Below are 13879 nucleotides of genomic sequence, written 5' to 3' on the forward strand. Positions count from 1 at the left end.
TTTCGAAACAGTGCCTTGTTCTCAGAGATCTGCCTATCCGGCAGACAATCAAGCAGGATGATGCAGGGCCTAGCAAAGAAAAAAGAATCAGTTCTTTGTTTCTCAGTCTAACAAAAATGTTAATCATATGAAATCTTTCCAATTCTCACATTGTGGACAACGGCGCCAGAGTCTGAGTTCCAGCAGAAGTTTATCATCTGAGACAAGGGAATAATCAACAGTGGCTATGGACCCACTGCTACGGGGAGTAAGAGATTTACGCTGCCAGTGATGTCTCAGTTACTTAGTAAGTAGTAGAGGAACCCTGAAAAAGAGGAATCTTGGGTCCTACTCCAGCTTCTGGAAAATAATGTGTTTTAATGGCTATAGACCTTTTACAGTCTTTTCTAACCTGTCATACTCCATCCCTATCTTCCCCTCTGCACAAGCTCTTTTAACCTCTTTTCCTATTTTCTTTTGTTTCTACTGCTTAACCTTGTCCATGATCTCTTCTAGAGCCTGTTGCCACCTCCTTCAGATCCTGCCGCTATCCCAGCTCCACTCCTCACTCAGACTTTTATTCGAGGCTGATTAATCTGTCCTTCTTCAGACTGCCCAGCAATGCAGGAGGAATGAGAGCAAAAGAAAAAAGGCAGGCTTCTTGCACTAGCTTCTAGAGTTACTGAGGCACGTAAGAGGAACAATTATAGGGAATGACATGCTTAGCTCCGCTCTGAGATCGTGTGCCTTGAACATACACACTACAGATGAAAGATTTAAACTATAAGCTATTATATCAAGTATACTCGGTGACGACTCTGCCAAATAGGTGTGTATTTTTACAGGGAAAGCAAAAAAAAATGCACCTCTTTCTGGCCTCCCTCCTAAATGTACATAATTTATTGTAAAACAATTTATTCTGTAAGGTCACACAGATTTTTAACATTAGTAAACAAAATCATTTCTCCCTATCATTCCTGGAAACAGTTAAACAGTTTTGCTGAAGCTTTTTTTTTTTTTTTTATAAAAGCAAGATACACAGTGTGAGGCAGGCATCAGTCATAAAAATTATTGTCTGAACAATTACATCTAACAATAAGAAACACACTGGAATCTTACATAAGAAAATGCTATTCGTCTTTAAATAGGGATCTCATTTCCAGCTCCATCTGTAGCATATATATACATATAAGTGTTCATTTTTGAGTGTTACCTATTTTTAACCATCTGCTAGCATTGTTATTTCTCATACATTTCAAAGTTTTTCTCTTTACCTGTGTTTGTATGTAATCATTTCAAACACAGGAACTTTTTCTCATGTTAAATTCCCATCAAACTCATCAGGCCAAATTCCTCTTAGTAAATTCACCAGCCTCTTTTGAGTAACGTCAGTGACTATTTTCACCCAAAGTATACTTAATACTTATGTGAAAATGTGAATGCACTCAGAGTACTGAGATGAAAATGGCTTGAACACCTCACTACGCTCCAGGTTCCTCTTCAAGGTCATATCTTGAATACATCTGTTGAGATCCCACTGCATATACTTATTTACCACTGCAAAGCCTGATTTATTGACAACTTAGGTTAAAAAAAAAAAAAAACTTTGGTAAAAAAAACCCAAACTTTTTCTCAACTTACTATGAAGACTATCCTATGCTCTTTATACTTGGCAGTAAACTCTGGATAGTTGGATAAAGAAAGTCTTATTTGTTTTATCTTAAGATTTTGGTTTCCTTTCAAGGGATTCATGTAGGAGGAGCTTACAAAGTATAACAGCAGTTGCATGCATGAATCTTAAAAGAAAAAGCCTAACCTCACCATGGTTTGTCTATTATACCTCTAAATGTGTTTACATTCCTAGATAAAGGCAATAATATTCCCTTAAAGTCAACTCACAGGTCCTTACGTATTGATTCATGGATTATTAGCATATTTGAAGAGATTAATATGTTTAACGTGTAATTCCGTAGAGCTATAGTAATGTGATGTCACACTTTCAAGGTAAAATATATTTTACAAATATATAATTTTTCCTTTAACTTGGGCATTGCCAACAGTATACTACAAGTTGTTAACTGCCTCTCAAGATGTAGACAAATCCTGGCTGAACATTATAAAGCTCTGATTTTGCTAGAAATATGGTTTCCTCCAGCTCTCTCCTGTGTATAAACACACCACATTTCTCTTTAGAGTGTTCTAGATATTAGATATTTACTTTCCCAGCCTCAACCTAGATCACAAGAGTTGCCCTTCTTTACTCCCTGCATCAACTAATTGCTGTGATGGCTAAGACTGTCTGACAAGAAAGAAGTCATCTTTCTCTACCACCAGTAGATGCTATTCCAGAAATACCTGATGGCTCCAGCAACCGAGGTGAAAAGAAAGCAGTTGGGCTAGGCTCCCAGTGGCAAGCACAGTCCCAGCTCCTCAGCCTGACACTACCTAATATATTGGTCGTTCAGCTCAGTCTACGAGGCCTGTACAAAAAATGCCAGATTCTTACTGATGATGATAGATGGTGAGAGGTAGTTACTGCACAACTTATTTTTATCTTTTAAAAAAAAAATGTGGAAATAATATACATAAATAAATATCAGATCTCACACATTTTGTACCATTTGATTCCCAACACATCTTCCTTTTACCATGCTTGTGCCTTGCACATTTGCACGGCAGTGCTATTTTTTATCTCTCTCTACCCCCCACCTCCTTCTCTCCTGCATATGGGTCTTACATATGACCTCCACACATCAAATGCAATTGTCTGACCTGATCTGTGATCTACTAACCAGCTGCATCTGGAATCGCAGACTGGGAGAGAAGCTACGGCACAGAGCTGGAGATGGAGGAGTGCCTCACGGCAGATTTCTGCAAGAAAATCCCCGGACTCTACCAACTCCGGCTTCGGACAATAGCCTTCCATGTCATATGCTCTGTGTGCCTTGGAAGCATGAGCAACACAGTTTTGGGCTTCAGAGGCACCTGGAGTTTGGTCCTCCACTGCATGACCCGATTCAGGGAATCCTATGTATTAGAGGATTAAAAAAAACAGGAAGTTGAAAAAAATGCATTGAACTTATTTAGCCTTTAAATTCAAGCAGTTGGAAGTGTGGAGATCACATAAATAATGGGTATGGAATCTTGATTTTGACCTCTTATGCATACATTTTACAATAAAATTATTATTTGTATGACCACACAGGTTTTTTTTTCCAGTGGATTTCATTCTTTACGAAAGTGGACATTCATGGTAGCAATTTTCTGCTAAAAATATGGCATTTCCCAAATAACAATTCTTCTATGTAATTAAATAGGTTTGCATGCAATCTATGCATTTTAGATTTTGGATTTTAGAACTGACGTGTTCGTTTATTCTCCTTAAATGCAAAAATAGCTGATTCACAGTAGGAAACTGTTAGAAACTTTTCTCATTATTGATGAATGGTTGGACATAATTTTAAAGAGGTTGTTTCTCACAACTTTTTTTTTTACGGCATATTCATTATGTACTTTTACATTATAGTATTTTAATGACAGTGTGATAGTGGAAGCAAAAGGAAGAAGATGACTGAGGCCGTATTTCCCACTGACTCACACAGGCACCTAGTGCATTCATGCTTAATATTCTCAGGCATTATAGAAGAGATGATTAGAATGAAATAGAAGGGAAAAAAAAAATACAGAGACAAAAGTACAGACCCATTTGCTGTCCAATTCTTTCATTAGCTTGAAAAGAAGTTTACTATGGATTTACACTGTGACTTATTGTCTTCAGAATCACAAGCCTATTCCATTAATAAAAATAAGCTTATACGCATACTACATTAAAATAACTTAAGGATGAATAGTTCAACTTTACCACTTTTTTTAGGACTGGATTCAATAACAGAAATTGGACTCAGCTGTATGGAATTTTCAAGGATATTATGGACCATATTTCCACAGACATTTTTACTGTTTCTCGTCCTCTAAAACATCCAAAAAGTTGTGCTTTTCACTGAGTAGTTTCTTCTGTTTATTAGTTTCTGTAAACATTTTTTCCTACTGTGTCAATTGAGGGACTATCATTTCATTCTTGCTATTATAGATAAAGAAAAGTTCATTTGAATGCTACTACTTCAGTATTTCACTGTCATTGAATTGCAGTAGAACTATGTGTCTTTGTAATTCAGACAGGGCTTTGCACAAAGGTGATTTGAAGGATTCCACTATATAGTTTTTTGTAACTGTTGTAAAAAAAACATAAACAATTTATTTGTTATGACCAACTTTCCAAATTCAGCCTAAGAAAGCTAGATGATGTGTTTTTACATGTTCACCAACAATATTCTGCAATTCAAAGGACTTACTACGAAAAAATCCAAAGGAGGTAGATTTTTATTCCTCCATAGCCACATTTTACAGCTGTGACAAGATTTTTTAAAAATGTATGTCAGCCGATGAAGATCTGGCTTACAGACATTAACATGGGCTAAACATGGAGAAATAGAAGTGTAATTATGCAGTGACTTTGCTGACAACAATAACATTTTAAAGTCAAGTGAGATTTCAGTCTTTTACGGGAAATCTCATACTTCTTTTGTTGAGGTTTTTTTTTACTTCAAAACCCCAGATCCTGGAACTGAGTAATGAGGTAAGTATTCCACATTTCATTATTTTATAAATCATTCCCTCTCTCCCAGATTAGCAGTGTAAAATTTGGCATGAAGGAAGTTAAAAAATCAGAAGGCAAATGAAAATCCACAAAAAAAAAAAAAAGAAGAAGCAGATAGAGCTGAGCACAGGAAGTTTGGGTTTGTTGATATTTTTTCCCCTCTAGAAGAAAGATGTGCTGAGGATAAGATTCTTCCCACCCAGAGGAAGAGCAAGCAGGAAGACAAAGAGAGGAGTTAAATCCCATAGCTTCCCCCTCGTGCTCCCTCTCACTGCCCCGTTGGTGGGACTGACCCTCACCTGAATTTTGGCAGCTGTCCCCCCAGCTCCCTGCCTGGGGGGGGGGTGCTGCATCCGGAGCATCCCTCTCCTTGGGCATGAAGCCACCTCGTCTGTGCACAGCAACCCAATAGGAAATACAAAAAAGTGGCAAAATGTGGCTTAAATCTGCTCCCCCCACAGACGCGTACGACTCAAACCTCAGGGGAGAAAATGGCCATATGCTGGAGCCCGCCTCTGCAGGAAAGTCTCTGTGCCTCCTCTCTCACAGAGAGGTAAAGAAGGGGGAAGGAGGGGGATCTCACTCCCCCGATGGGGCTCTGGAGAGAAAGGAAGAGAGGGACATGGCACAGGAGAGCGAGAGGCAGTGTGGGGACGTGGCTGCACTGCCTAGAGGTTCAGTCACTCCTCTAGGAATCGGTTTTCCGTCCCCGCTCCAAAGGTTTGGTGTTGGGTTTGTGCTGAGCTGTCAGCAGCAGGAACAACTCCAACTCAGGTATGTTGGAGAAGGCACAGGTGACCACTGCCACCTTCTCCTACCAGCTGGGGTTTTAGGCTTGCTCAGGGACAGCATACCAGCCTGAACCCTTCAAGGACCTGGAATGTGAGCGTGCTGGGGTGAGCATCCCAAACATGGCTAGGCACAATCTTCTCACCTCCAGGAAGGCTGAAGCCTTTCTAGACGCAAGGAAAGACAGCACATCTTGGGTGAGTTTAAGGTCAAACAAAGAGCACGATCCCAAAGCCAAGTGATCTCAAGGATAAGAAGCTGAATAGGACTTTTCTATTCCATTTACATCTTATCCTGTTCTTGAATGTAGCTCTAAGCCCTTCTACGAAGGGTAGAGGAAGGTCCTGATGCCTGGAGTCCTGTCCTTTCTGAAGACTTGATATTTTTCCCCCCAAAGAGCAACAAAAAAACAAGGTACCACAGTGAAGCCCAGATGGTTTACGATGTGAATTCAGAACATATGGAAAGCTCCTCTTTGGGGACCTGGTCCTAAAGTTCATCTAGACCTGTGGTAAACACCCACAATCCAGAGGCATGATAAGAGCTTTGCGTGTCTCTTGGTACACATGTTAAAGCTTCTCTATCCTTAAGACACACTGCAAATGCTTCATCTAGCAGGTACATCCCTACAGGGAGGGGGGAAAATCAGAACAGAAATAGGAAATACGCCCATCTTAAAGGGTATGAAAATCCCTTCCATTTCCTTAAAAAGTGCAAGAGAGAGAAGTGCTGCAAGATATTGCACCCCCTTCTCTTGCAAAGCCAGACCTGACCAATTTCTGCCAGAAAAGCAGCAGCGCACGGCATGCAGTTGAGCTGGGCACAGTGCTCCTCACTGAAATAATGGGGAGCTCTGTGCCAGACCAATGCCCTGATGCGGCCGGCAGCTGGCATGAACCTCATTTCCGTGGGAGTCACCTACGAGAGTGCAGGTGCTGGAGGCCTATGGAAAGTTGAATCCTAGCCACTGACAGCTAATATAATCATGTTGCTTGCTCAGATCTCCTGCTGATAAATGCACCCAGTTACTCCTAACTGTCTCCCTTACAAAATAACACCTCCCAGGACACCTACCTCTTCAATAGTTTTTAACCGTGCTGCAGCTGCACAAGAAAATCCATTCATCAATTATAAATCAATTGAGGAAGAGAAATCTGCAGCTCGCTTGATTGCCCCTGTTGTCCCTGCAACGCACTGATTGAGCTACAGAAACTTTCGAGCCTGCCAGGTCTGTTTGTTTGTTTGTTTAGATATTTATTTTCATTATTATTACTACTTATTATGCAGAGCCTGAACGGATCATTCCTTCCTTTGTAGGAAACAACTCTGCAGCAGTAATCCGTTAGCAGAGTGATCTTCCCTCTGGTTGGAGAGGAGGAAAAAGAAAGAGGGAAAGGGAGAAAGAGCAAAAAATAGAGATTGTTTGTACTCCGCAAAAAACAATGCAAGTCTGGTGGGCCAGATGCCGTAGTCTCCAGCTACAGCCCTCCCTCTCTGATTGCAGGGGACTTCTTTAAATAGGTAGCTATTCCCTGAGAAGGAGCTCTGCTCCTCCTCATGCTGTCTGTTCCCAGCCCTCTCCTTCCAAGCAGAGGTTTGCATTGTGCAGGGCTGCTTTTAACAAGGAAAGGGTTTGCAAAAGTTTGCTTCAGAAAGGAGGATTAGGCGGGCTTGTTGCTCGACGGTGAAAAAAAAACCGCAACTGCCTGGAGAAGGAGGGGGGGAAGGTAGGCTGGAGACGTTAGACAGACTGGGGAGGACTTTGGGAAGTTTCATCCACTCTCCGAGAAACATAGCTGCATTTACGAACATTGGGAGCAGAGCGAATTACGATATCGAAGGATGATGATGATGATAATAATAATAATAATAACAACAACAACAACAACAATAACAACTCGGTGGAGGAAGGGGATTTTTTTTTACCCTCCCCTGCTGAAGCAGCCTTGCAGATATTTTTGTCCTTTATTAAGGTAATCACTCTAAATATCGCAGTATATACTAGTATTTCTGGAGCTAAACGAGTAGCAGGACAACTGGATATTTTACTTTTTTTTTTTTTTTTGGTGTTGAGTGTTCCGAGGTGACTAAATTTGCCTTGTTGAGCCTTGTAAAATCCTGACTTAATCATGTAAACTTCTGTGTAAGCAAAATAGACGAAACTTCAAAGGGTCAAAAACCCTCTAGGGATTTGCGAGGAGACGCCAGCAATAGATCCTAATCTGCCTCCAGAATCCTGGCTGTATTTGTCCAAGGAACTGGTACCAGCAAACTCTCGAAGGTAGAGATAGTGGGTTGATTCAGGCTTTATCCCCTTAGAGAGTATTGGCTTTGTGAGGCTCTAGGCAGCACTTCAACGCCAGGGGATCTTGCCCAAACCCTCTAAAAATGAAGTACAGGAGTAATTTGAGATAATGACTTTGTAACAGGCTTGGGCAGACCTTGGACAGAAGAAGTGAGAGATGTTATCACCCCAGCATTCCTCTTAAAATGCAGTTTTTCCCCCTGCTTATTCCCAGTTAGTCAAAGCTACATTAACATTCCATCCAGGGCTGCTAAACAGAATCTTAATTAGTCCTGATACTCTTGTGCAAGGGGTTTATTCATTGCACTCTTAACTAATGGTTGCTGTCAGAGTATTTTTTTCTTCTTCTTTGGGTTCTTTGGGGATATCGTGTTCTGCTGCAAAGCATGACAGAAATGTAATGTGCAGGGAGAAAAAAAAAAAAAAAGAAAGAATGCTTGCAAATCTGAAATCTTGAGACGGAGGCTTACTCCAATCTTGTCTAATGGTGAGACATTGTTAGGACTAATGAGAATAACTCCGCCAACAGAAATACCCCTGCATCTTGTTTATCTTAAATTTTAATGGTACACGCTCTCTCGCTCTTTTTTAATTTATCTTTTTTTTTCTTCCTCGTGACAGCAAACGTTACAAAGTTGTTAGCGTGTTGACGCGGTTCACGCGAGTCCCGCAAACGCGCAGCCCTCTGCATTTTGCACTACCCACCCGTGGCTCGGTGGTTAACGTGGGAGTCCGTAGGTGGAGGAGAATTAACAAAGTTGCTGAAGGTCCGATTGCTCCGGCAGGACCTTTCCCTCCGCGTTACAGCGTAGTTACAACCCCGCTTTGCCCTCGTTCCTCCCTCTGACACCCCCACACCCCCCCGTTTCTGCTTCACACGCACACTGGGATTGGGGCGGGGGGGGGGGGGTCTCTCTCCGCACCTCGCCGATCCGGACCGGACACCCAGGCGCCCGTAGGTGTTACGTACGCAAGACGTCATTTGATGCCAGCATCCCTCCTCCAGGTTATTTGTGGCTCGGGGTTGAACCCTGACAACGAGCAGCCGCTACACGATGGTAAAAAAAAAAACAAAAACAGGAGAAGGGTGGAAGGGGTGACCCGCCGCCTGAGCCCAACCGAAGCGTCTCTCGTTTCTCATCCGCCGCAAAAGTCGATATTTGCCTGTAAATCCGCATTCGGCGACGCCGACCTCGGAAACGGATTTATAAGACTATAAATTACCGGTTCTTCTTTTCGGGCTGGGGGAAGCAAATGAGAGGAGAGAAAAGGAAAGGGAAAAAAAAAAAAAAAAAACCAAAAAAACCAGAGAGAGAGAGGCAAAGGTGTGTTTTTGGAAACGGGAGGTCCGTGTTTTTAGCTGCTGCTCACCCCTATTAGGGACTCCTTCCCATAAGCTTGCGTAACATTGATTACTCACAAAGAGTTCACAATAACTATCATGTAGCTAAACTAATTGAGACAATCATGCTAAGTTATAGTGAGCCTAAAAGGTACCATTGATGTGGTAATGCCTATAGAAAGTCAGACATGCGACTCACTACCATTTAATTGCTCCTTTAAACCTGTTATTACAATGTTAACTGGCTTAAGTATATATTGCTGCCTTTTATTGCCTTGATGTGACAAATTAAAACATACACTCTGGAAGCGGCATTCATTGGCGGGCGAAGTTGCAGGGAAAAGGGAGCCGGGCCATGTCGAACCTGTCAGGATTAATTAATTTTAAAACTTGCATTTTGCTCTGCAATTCCCACTGCAGTTGTTTGTTTTTTTTTTTTTTGCACGGAGGAAATATTTTCTATATAAAACGTCTGACTATTATATATAATATCCTGCGCAAGTATTTCATCTCACGCAGATCTGCCGTAAAACGAGCCCCATCGCGGTAAATCTTTTTGGCTCCGAGACCTCGCCGGCCGCTGAATTAAGTTGGAAAGCGGGGAGGGGGCAACGGTGGAGTTTCGACATCGGCTCAGCGCCATACGCCGGAAAGGCGCGGCGGGGCGGGGGGGAGTTGGAGGCTTTTCAGCCGTCACCTCGCCTTTGGCTACCAGGTCCCCAGGCCCGGAAGGAGGGGGTTACTTGCCCTAGGAGCAAGGCGGCAGCCACGGTCCCCGCGGACTGCCCTTCTTGTGATGAAGCTTTATCCAGCTACGGCAAGGAGGATGGGGGCTGGGGGGGGGGGGGAGTAACAATAATTTCTTGCTTCCCCCCTCCCCAGGGCTGAGCCGGGTTAGGAATCTTATAAACGTCAAGGCTGCCCCTCTCCTTGCGGAGGACAACTCAACTCCCCATTGCGCTGCGCCGGTCCCCGCGCATCCTACGCGGGTCGGGCTAGGGGCTTCGCAGGCTCCAGGTAAAGTACCCCCTGTCCTGCCCTGGGCGACCGTGAAAGTATTGAGGGCTCCCCCAAACAAGAAGTACTCAACTCCCTCCTTCCCCTTAGGTTTTTTTTTTTTTTTTTTTTTTCCTCCTCCGCTCGCGGAAAGATGTCAGGGGGTTAAAATGTCCTGCTCGCCCTCGCCCTTGATCTCAAGGAGAGAGGTAAGAGTTGCTGGCACCTTTATGGGACTCAGACCTGCTGTGGCTGCGGGAGGCGTCGGTCCTCGCTAACTTTGATCGGCCTTATTCATCCCAGCTGCGCTCTATTTGTTTGTCATTTCGCTCTTTTCCTCCTAGAATCGTTATTTATGGTCTGAAAAGTGAAACGCGCCGCGATTTGCCTTTACATGGAGTCTTCTGCAAACGAGGGGAGACACCTCCCTTCTTTTCTTCCCCCTCCCCACAACCCTCCGAGAAGGGGGTTGCCAGAAGAGAGGGGAAAAAACTGTCTCAATCATTATCAAATCAGCTTTGAATTCATTACTCCAGAGCATTAACTAATTACCAGATCGGAGAGAAGAAAAAAAATAAATATTCCTTTAAATAACTGAAGGTAATTATAACCCTGTTGTTGACACTAACGATTAATAATTGATCAGAAGTTATACACAATAAATTGTCAATTTATCTCCCTATAAAAATGTACATACTTTTTTTTATTTTTTTTTCCCCTAGGCGACTTTTAAGAGCCCGAGCACCGACGGTATCCACACAGTGGCCGTAAGAGGAGTAGTACTACTATTTTTTTTTTTCCCAAAAAATATTGGGGACTGTTTGGGTGGCACAAGCCTGAGTGAAGCAGAAGTGACTTTCGCTGCCGGCCTGCGCTCCTGCCTTTTCGAGGAGGGCCGGGCCAGGGTGACCTCTTCCATCACCCTTTTTTCCTTTCCTTTGAGTCCCCAAATCCCCGAGGCAAGAGTGGCTCCGTCCCTTACTTTTCCTCGAGGAAAATGCAGCCGGCTCGACCGGGATTGGATGAAATGGTGACATTTCCCCGTGAGTCACAGCTGGGGGAGTTGGGGTGAGGGGGGGGTGGATGCGGGCAAGGGTCCAGATTGAGGGAGCCCGGCTGTCACCTCGGCCGGGGCGCTTCCAGGTAAAAGGCTCCGCCGGGTCCCTCTCCGCCCGTCTGCATCCCGCCGACTCCGTTTTCCCTCCGTGCTTTTAATAAACGCTTTGCTTCTGAGCCGCCGAGTAACAATCGGGGATTAGATGCATGGGTGCTTTGAATATTCACCCTGGATCCCTTTGTTTCTTAACTTTTTTTTTTGCTTCGCTTTTATTTCTTTAGAAGCCGGAAACATACCTGAGTTATTAGTTACTGGATCAAAAACAAAGGATTGAACATCATACTACTTGTTGTGCTGTATTACTGTTAATAACAGTATTTTTTTAACCGTCATTATTCAGTCTCTACAATGGAAAAACTCTTTCCGAGTAACTAGATCGTGAGAAGCTTGCCCAGGCACCCGAGAAATGTCTGAATGCAGAAGGCAATAAATCGACCTATATGTAAATTCTGCCCCTTCTTTTTTTTTTTCCAAAAAAAAAAAAAAAAAGTTGATAAACAATAAAACCCTCCTGATATTGATTACATCCCTGACACGGTTCCTCAGCGGCGCGGTGAGTCTAAACCGCCCTTAAGTGAGATGTAGCATGTGACGGAGGCAGAAACTTCCAGTGGTGGGAGGGTTTTTTTGTTTTGTTTTGTTTTTTTCTTCTTCTTTCTTCCCTTGGGGTTGGACACGGAGGGGCCGCGGCGGCGCGGTCCGGGCTGGACTGCTCCACTCCGGGCTACCGCCTCGCCTCACCCGCCCCCTTCTCACCGTGTCGGGAACTAATTGATGGCTCATTAGGGAAATGGGCGCCTCCAGGTAGGGCTAAATAAGACGGTGCACCTTGCAATTTGTTTCTTTACCTGAAAATCACCCTTCACCCCAAAACCTGGAGACCTCCTCCGCCTGTGGACGTTTGGGAAGGAAGTTATCTTTTTTTTTTCTGTTGTTGGTGGTTTTTTTTTTATTTTTTTACTTATTTTTTATTTTTATTTTTCCTTGCCTGCAGTCTCCCTCTCCCTTACAGGGGCCGAGCACGTCGGTGACAAAGATGCAAACGGCGCGAGGGGGAGAAAGGCAGGCGCCCGTTGCGCTTTGTATTCACGTTCCCCTTAGCCGGGCCCGTTCCCCTCCGAGCTGATGTGCAGGAGAAATTTCCTCGTCTGTCTGTCTGTCCGTGCTGGCCTGGGCGGCCTGTTACCTCCTTGCCCATCCCTTCCCCCAGTCTCCGTCCAAACAAAGGTGGGCGACGCTTTTACTTTTTTCTTTTTTTTTTTTTTTCCTTTTCTTTCCCCTGCTCTCAAATGCAGTTGGTGAGCAGCTTTCCTGAAACAGTAACTTTCTTATTGAGAACAAATGTTGACATTTGCAGGGAGCGAGGAAGAAAGCGGCCCGGGAAGTGCAAAGTGGAAAGCGAGCCCTCTTCCTATTTGACGGCAGCGCCAATTCCTCCGGGATCCCACCTGAGATTAAAGCTTGAATTTCAATAAATCAGCTCTAATGAAACCTCCGGCCCCGAAGAGGGGAGAGTTCACCGTTCCCGCTCCGAAAGGAGCACAGAAACGAGGGGGGGTGGGGAGAGAAGAGGGAGTAAATATAGAACTGGGTGCGAGATTTTCATCCCAGCGGGCTGCTTAGCATCGTTATGGAATAAACCGTACACGGAGTGATGCATTTGATCGTTCACGCCTCTTCCTGGCTCTACTGAAATAATCACATTGTTTGTGCCAGCAGTCTAGCGAGGCTGCGCTTTCCTCCTGCTTTCAATTTTGATTATTAAATCTCAAATGACGTTGAATATGCAGCTCTCGCCCATTAATTTCTTGTTTAAAAAACACGTTTATTTGCCAAATCGTTTGGGTGTCGCCCATCTGCATCTATGAACCGTTCGTGAATTTCTCAGAGGATGAGAGAAGTCCACTGGGTTTTTACATACATAGTGAATACTCAAAAGCAAGTTTTCCAAGTCTTTCTACTTTTCTTTCCAGAAAGAAATCCAGGTCTAAATACTAGCAGGGGTGGGTAAATTATGGAAATCTTTTATAAGTCTTAGGGCGTATAAACATCAAAGGAATGTCGTTAGCCTTTTTAATCTCTGCCACAGCTTTTGGTTTTTACCAATTGAAATGTACACGCTGTGTCCAACAGAGACCTGGAACATAAAACGCGGGTGGTGGGGGCGGATGAAGTAGGGGCAAGAGTGGGGAAAAGAAAGTTCAGGCGTCTCACTGCCATAAAATGCCCCTCCGTAAAACCTCGCTAAAGTGCACAGTAAAGACGATGAAGATGATTATAGTAAATATTTTCCTCTACATCATGTGCTGAAAACCTGGATTACTTCTTGGCTGTTTGTCTAATTGCGCTGTACACTGCGCACAGATACAATAGTGTTTTACCTCAGTGAAAAATGAGATGCATGAAAAACGAGCAAAGAAGCATCATTCTACAAACAACATAAGAAGATGAGTAGGCCTCCAGCTGCAAAGATCTTTGGTGTTTCATGTTTAGCTAGACAGATCCCAGAGTTTTCCAGAATTACTGTATTAATTTCTGCCCTATCAGCTGAAAAACACATGCATTTTCTCAATCAGTTAGACATCTTTATGAAGGTAAAATGCGACATTGAGGGGGGGCAGAGCGGGGGGGGAAGATGGATCATGTGTATTGTGCACACATATTTAGGAAAAACAGCATCCTTTCCCCCTGTTT

At 43.6% G+C, this 13879-nt stretch overlaps 1 long non-coding RNA gene across 1 annotated transcript; it reads left to right on the top strand.

Annotated features, from left to right (window-relative positions):
* The first annotated feature begins 10990 nt into the window (after positions 1-10990).
* LOC147601732 (uncharacterized) lies at positions 10991-12790 on the top strand. Its single transcript, XR_015257706.1, has 3 exons — positions 10991-11111; positions 12180-12412; positions 12543-12790. It is a non-coding gene; the product is annotated as an uncharacterized LOC147601732 (long non-coding RNA).
* The last annotated feature ends 1089 nt before the right edge of the window (positions 12791-13879 follow it).

Source organism: Chlamydotis macqueenii, chromosome 2 (genome assembly GCF_036417535.1).
Source record: "Chlamydotis macqueenii isolate bChlMac1 chromosome 2, bChlMac1.mat, whole genome shotgun sequence".
Lineage (NCBI taxonomy): Eukaryota > Metazoa > Chordata > Aves > Otidiformes > Otididae > Chlamydotis > Chlamydotis macqueenii.